The sequence below is a fragment of the Sciurus carolinensis genome, chromosome 8 (genome assembly GCF_902686445.1).
Source record: "Sciurus carolinensis chromosome 8, mSciCar1.2, whole genome shotgun sequence".
In the NCBI taxonomy this organism is placed as follows: Eukaryota; Metazoa; Chordata; class Mammalia; order Rodentia; family Sciuridae; genus Sciurus; species Sciurus carolinensis.
Genome location: NC_062220.1, coordinates 79,145,011 through 79,151,423, shown reverse-complemented (window position 1 = coordinate 79,151,423; position 6,413 = coordinate 79,145,011).

The following is a 6,413-nucleotide window of genomic DNA, read 5'->3' as shown; positions in this document are numbered from 1 at the left end:
GGCAGCGTCTCTGAGAAGGGACAACCTAAGGAGACTCGTCTACGAAGGGTGAGGCTCCCAGGCCCAGGAGGTAGGTCTGGGCCCCTGGGAAGGCTGCCCTGCCCAGGCAGCAAGACACATCTACCCTCATTGGAACAGTGAGCTCGGAAAGTGGGAGACCTTGCAGAGGAGGCCGAGCAGCACACCGCTTGGTTTTTTGGTTTTTTGGACCAATCTGCCAGGGCTCCGGGGGCTGCCAGAGAAAGAGTTGGGTGGCGAACTATTTGGATTCAGCAACTGCCTGAACAACGGGGAGGGGGCTGTCCTGAGGAGGTGGAGGTGCGCAGTGAGTAGCTTGGTCTCCAAGCGCCCACACAGAACACCTGCCTGGAGGAAGAGACGAGTGACGGGTCACTGGGGCTTGGAGCATATGTACGAGGCTCCAAGTGACTCTTCAGAGGAGGGGTCGCATAGCCAAGTGATTAGGTGCAAAGCACAGTCTGAGCCGGGGATCTAAGCACCTTTTCTTGAAAGAGCTACACAGAGACCAGCTGAGGGGTGGAGCGAAGGTTCCAGGACTGTGGGCAGCTTCTCTGAGGAGGGGCCACCAAAGGAGACTCGTCTGCGAAGGGCAGGGCTCCCAAGCCCAGGAGGTAGGTCCAGGCCCCTGGAAACGCTGCTTGGGAAGGCTGCCCTGCACAGGCGGTAGTTGTGGACTGAGGAGGGGAACGGACTAGTGAGACCTCCCCACCGGGTGGGTCTTCCCCGCAGAGTGAGGTTTTCCCACAAAGACAGTAAAACCAGAGACACAGGCCCAAACAGGCATTGCCTTAGCCCGCAGTCTAGCTCCCCTTTGGATGACCATTGGTCAACAAGTAGAGGCACCTCTGCCCTCTAGCAGGGAATATACCCCACCTGAAGACCACCACCCCTAGAGAGGCAGCTACCTAGGGGAACACCGAAGTATCAACTTCCTCTAAGACTTCAGGCTACTGAAGGATAAGAGGGGATACACTAGCAATCTTCAGGGACATTATAAGTCAATAGAGGAAATCTGCAACATCTCTGCAGTCCACTGATACCTGAACAATATGAGAAAACAAGGGAAGAAAATGCCTCAAACAAATCTGGATGTTATATCAATAAAATCCAATGACAGCATGGCAGAAGAAATGTCAGAAAGGGAGTTCAGAATGTACATAATCAACATAATAAGGGAAGCAAATGATGAAATGAAAGAGCAAATGCAGGCATTGAATGAACGCACCAATAGACAGTTAAAAGAGCAAATACAGGAAGCAAAAGACCATTTCAATAAAGAGTTAGAGATATTGAAAAAAAAACCAAACAGAAATCCTTGAAATGAAGGAAACAATAAACCAAATTAAGAACTCCATAGAAAGCACAACCAATAGGATAGAACACCTGGAAGACAGAACCTCAGATATTGAAGACAAAATATTTAAACTCGAAAACAAAGTCGAACAAACAGAGAAGATGGTAAGAAATCATGAACAGAATCTCCAAGAACTATGGGATATCATGAAAAGGCCAAATTTGAGAATTATTGGGATTGAGGAAGGCTTAGAGAAACAAACCAAAGGAATGAACAACCTATTCAATGAGATAATTTCAGAAAATTTCCCAAATCTGAAGAACGAAATGGAAAATCAAGTTCAAGAGGCTTACAGGACTCCAAATACACAAAATTACAACAGACCCACACCAAGGCACATTATAATGAAAATACCTAACATACAAAATAAAGACAGAATCTTAAAGGCTGTGAGAGAAAAGAACCAAATTACATTCAGGGGGAAGCCAATACGGATATCAGCAGATTTTTCAATCCAGACCCTAAAAGCTAGAAGGGCCTGGAATAACATTTTTCAAGCCCTAAAAGAAAATGGATGCCAACCAAGAATCTTATACCCAGCAAAACTTACCTTCAGATTTGACAACGAAATAAAATCCTTCCATGATAAACAAAAGCTAAAAGAATATACAAAAAGAAAGCCAGCATTACAGAACATTCTCAGCAAAATATTCCATGAAGAAGAAATGAAAAACAAAGAAGCAAATCAGCAAAGGGAGGAGATATCCTAAAGGAACTCTCAAATAAAGAGGAACCAAGTCGTGTCAAAAATAAGCAAATAAATGAATAAAATGAGTCAAATGACCGGGAATACAAATCATATCTCAATAATTACCCTGAATATTAACGGCCTGAATTCATCAATCAAAAGACATAGACTGGCAGATTGGATAAAAAAGAAAGATCCAACAATATGTTGCCTGCAAGAGACTCATCTCTTAGAAAGAGATACCCAAAGACTAAAGGTGAAAGGATGGGAAAAAACTTACCATGCACATGGACCCAGCAAAAAAGCTGGGGTATCCATCCTCATTTCAGATAAAGTGGACTTCAAGCCAAAGTTAATCAGAAGGGATAAAGAAGGACATTTCATAATGCTTAAGGGAACCATAAATCAGCAAGACATAACAATCATAAATATCTATGCCCCAAACAGTGGCTCACCCATGTATGTCAAACAAATCCTTCTCAATCTCAGAAACCAAATAGACCACAATACAATAATACTAGGTGATTTTAACACGCCTCTCTCTCCACTGGACAGATCTTCCAAACAAAAATTGAATAAAGAAACCTTAGATCTCAATAACACAATCAATAATTTAGACTTAACAGACATTTATAGAATATACCATCCAACGAAAAGTGAATACACTTTCTTCTCAGCAGCACATGGATCCTTCTCTAAAATAGACCATATATTATGCCACAAAGCTAATGTTAGCAAATACAAGAAGATAGAGACACTTCCTTGTATTTTATCAGACCATAATGGATTGAAACTAGAAATAAATGAAAGAGCAAAAAACAGAAATTACTCCAACACCTGGAGATTAAACAATATGCTATTATATGAGGAATGGATAACAGAAGATATTAGGAAGGAAATTAAAAAATTCTTAGAGGTAAACGAGAACAAAGAAACATCGTATCAAAATCTCTGGGACACTATGAAAGCCGTACTTAGAGGAAGATTTATTTCATGGAGCGCATTTAATAAAAGAAGTAAAACTCAAAAAATAAATGAACTAACACTACAGCTCAAAGCCCTAGAAAAAGAAGAACAGACCAACACCAGAAGTAGTAGAAGACAGGAAATAGTTAAACTCAGAGCTGAAATCAACGAAATTGAAACGAAAGAAACAATACAAAAAATTGACAAAATAAATAGTTGGTTCTTCGAAAAAATAAACAAAATTGATAAACCTTTAGCCACACTAACAAAGAGAAGACGAGAGAAAACCCAAATCACCAAAATTCGGAATGAACAAGGAAGTATCACAACAGACACGACTGAAATACAAAACATAATTAGAAGCTATTTTGAAAATCTATATTCCAACAAAATAGAAAATTTCGAAGATATCAACAAGTTTCTAGAGACCTATGAATTGCCTAAACTGAACGAGGAGGACATGCACAATTTAAATAGACCAATTTCAAGTAATGAAATAGAAGAAGTCATCAAAAGCCTACCAACAAAGAAAAGTCCAGGACCTGATGGTTTCTCAGCCGAGTTCTACAAAACCTTTAAAGAAGAGCTCATTCCAATACTTTTCAAAGTATTCCATGAAATAGAAGAGGAGGGAACCCTCCCAAACTCATTCTACGAAGCCAATATCACCCTGATACCTAAACCAGACAGAGAAACATCGAGGAAAGAAAATTTCAGACCAATTTCCTTAATGAACATCGACGCAAAAATTCTCAACAAAATTTTAGCAAATCGCATACAAAAATGTATTAAAAAGATAGTGCATCATGATCAAGTGGGTTTCATCCCAGGGATGCAAGGTTGGTTCAACATCAGGAAATCAATAAATGTAATTCACCATATCAACAGACTTAAAGTCAAGAACCACATGATTATTTCAATAGATGCAGAAAAAGCATTTGATAAAATACAGCACCCCTTCATGCTCAAAACACTAGAAAAAATAGGGATAGTGGGAACGTTCCTTAACATTGTAAAGGCCATCTATGCTAAGCCCATGGCTAATATTATTCTTAATGGTGAAAAACTGAAAGCATTCCCCCTAAAAACTGGAACAAGGCAGGGATGCCCTCTCTCACCACTCCTATTCAATATCGTCCTTGAAACTCTAGCCAGAGCAATTAGACAGACCAAAGAAATTAAAGGGATACGAATTGGAAAAGAAGAACTCAAACTATCCCTATTTGCTGATGATATGATTATATACTTAGAGGAACCAGGAAATTCCACCAGAAAACTCTTAGAACTCATAAGTGAATTCAGTAAAGTAGCAGGATACAAGATCAATGCTCATAAATCCAATGCATTTTTATACATAAGTGATGAATCTTCAGAAAGAGAAGTTAGGAAAACTACTCCATTCACAATAGCCTCAAAAAAAATAAAATACTTGGGAATCAATCTCACAAAAGAGGTGAAAGACCTCTACAATGAGAACTACAGAACACTAAAGAAAGAAATTAAAGAACACCTTAGAAGATGGAAAGATCTCCCATGTTCCTGGATAGGCAGAATTAATATTGTCAAAATGGCCATACTACCAAAAGTGCTATACAGATTCAATGCAATTCCAATTAAAATCCCAATGATGTACCTTGCAGAAATAGAGCAAGCAATTATGAAATTCATCTGGAAGAATAAGAAACCCAGAATTGCTAAAGCAATCCTTCGCAGGAAAAATGAAGCAGGGGGTATTGCAATACCTGAACTTCAACTTTACTACAAAGCAATAGTAACAAAAACGGCATGGTATTGGTACCAAAATAGACAGGTAGATCAATGGTACAGAATAGAAGACACGGACACAAACCCAAACAAATATAATTTCCTCATACTAGACAAAGGGGCCAAAAATATGCAATGGAGAAAAGATAGCCTCTTCAACAAATGGTGCTGGGAGAATTGGAAATCCATATGCAACAAAATGAAAATAAACCCATATCTCTCACCGTGCACAAAACTAAACTCAAAATGGATTAAGGACCTCGGAATCAGACCAGAGACCCTGCATCTTATAGAAGAAAATGTAGGTCCAGATCTTCAACATGTCGGCTTAGGACCAGACTTTCTCAACAGGACTCCCATAGCACAAGAAATAAAAGTAAGAATCAACAACTGGGATAGATTCAAACTAAAAAGCTTTCTCTCAGCAAAGGAAACTATCAGCAATGTGAAGAAAGAGCCTACAGAGTGGGAGAAAATCTTTGCCAATCATACTTCAGATAGAGCACTAATCTCCAGAATCTATAAAGAACTCAAAAAACTCAACACCAAGACTACAAATAATCCAATCGACAAATGGTCTAAGGAAATGAACAGACACTTCACAGAAGAAGACCTACAAACAATCAACAAACATATGGAAAAATGTTCAACATCTCTAGTAATAAAAGAAATGCAAATCAAAACCACCCTAAGATTCCATCTCACCCCAATCAGAATGGCGATTATCAAGAACACAAGCAACAACAGGTGTTGGCGAGGATGTGGGGAAAAAGGTACACTCATACATTGCTGGTGGGGTTGCAAATTAGTGCAACCACTCTGGAAGGCAGTATGGAGATTCCTTAAAAAACTTGGAATGGAACTACCATTTGACCCAGCTATCCCACTCCTTGGCCTATACCCAAAGGACTTAAAATCAGCATACTACAGAGATACAGCCACATCAATGTTCATTGCTGCTCAATTCACCATAGCCAGATTGTGGAACCAACCTAGATGCCCTTCAGTTGATGAATGGATAAAGAAACTGTGGCATATATATACAATGGAATATTACTCAGCCATAAAGAATGATAAAATTATGGCATTTGCAAGCAAATGGACGAAATTGGAGAATATCATGCTAAGTGAGATAAGCCAATCTCAAAAAACCAAAGGAAGAATGATCTCGCTGATAAGTGGATGATGATACATAATGGGGTGTGGGAGGGGTTAGTTTTAGGGTTAGAGTGAGGGTTAGGGAGGGGGGCAAGAATGGGGGAAGGAAGGACTGTATAGAGGGAAAAGAGGGATGGGAGGGGTGGGGGGAAGGGAAAAAAATAACAGAATGAATCAACCAACATCACCCTATGTAAACGTATGATTACACAAATGGTATGCCTTTACTCTATGTACAAACAGTGAAAGAACATGTATCCCATTTGTTCACAATAAAAAAAAAAAAAAAAAAAAAAAAAAAAAGAGAGAAGCTACAAGAAAAAAAAAAAAAAAAAGAAAAGAAAAGAATCAGAATAAGAAAAGCAGGAGAAAGAGGAGGAGGAAAACATTCACTAAATAGTACATATACAAGGCATAAAAATAAGCATAGTTTCGACAAGGAGCAAATGTGAAATATACTTG